This window comes from Carlito syrichta, unplaced genomic scaffold (assembly GCF_000164805.1).
Source record: "Carlito syrichta isolate Samal-C Ts95f unplaced genomic scaffold, Tarsius_syrichta-2.0.1 Scaffold100228, whole genome shotgun sequence".
NCBI classification, from domain to species: Eukaryota; Metazoa; Chordata; class Mammalia; order Primates; family Tarsiidae; genus Carlito; species Carlito syrichta.
Window position 1 is genome coordinate 1 of NW_007044324.1, and position 799 is coordinate 799.

Below are 799 nucleotides of genomic sequence, written 5' to 3' on the forward strand. Positions count from 1 at the left end.
CAATTTAAAGACCATCTGACACTTAATGACAGATATTTGTTATTACATCTCTTGAGTAGAGGAGGTTTAAGTGAAGTTTACAAGGACTTTGATCTAAGAGAACAAAGATATGTAGCTGTGAAAATTCACCAGTTAAATGAAACCTGGAGAGATGAGAAAAAGTAGAATTAATATCAGCATATGTATATGAAATACCAGATATACAAAGAGCTAGACCAACCCCAGATAGTGAACTTGTATTATTACTTCTCACTGGACACTGACTCATTCTCCACAGTGTTAGAATACTATGAGGGGAACGACCTGAATGTCTACCTGAAACAGCACAATTTAATGTCACAGAAAGAGGCCCAGTACATCATAATGCAGATTGTGAGAGCGTGAAAGTATTTACATGAAATCAAACCTCCCATCATACACTATGACCTCAAATAAGGTAATATCATCTTAGTAAATGGGACGGCATGTCGAGAGATAAAAATTACATATTTTGCTCCTTCCAAGATCATGGACGACGACAGCTACAACTCAGTAGGCAGCATGGAGCTCACATCGCAGCTTGTTGGGACTTGCTGGCATTTTCCACTAGAGTGTTTCATGATTGGGAAGGAGCCACCAAAGATCTCAAATAAAGTTGACCTCTGGCCAGTGGGCATGATCTATCAGTGTCTCTATGGAAGGAAGCCTTTCAACCATAACCAGTGCCAGTAAGTAATTCTGCAGAAAACAATTCTGAAACCTACTGAGGTGCAGTTTCTGTCAAAGTTTGTGTTCACGCCTGAAGCCAAGGCATTCATCA

At 39.7% G+C, this 799-nt stretch overlaps 1 pseudogene; it reads left to right on the forward strand.

The window, feature by feature from the left end:
• Nucleotides 1-6: 6 nt before the first annotated feature.
• Nucleotides 7-795, forward strand: LOC103266352 (annotated as a pseudogene).
• The last annotated feature ends 4 nt before the right edge of the window (nt 796-799 follow it).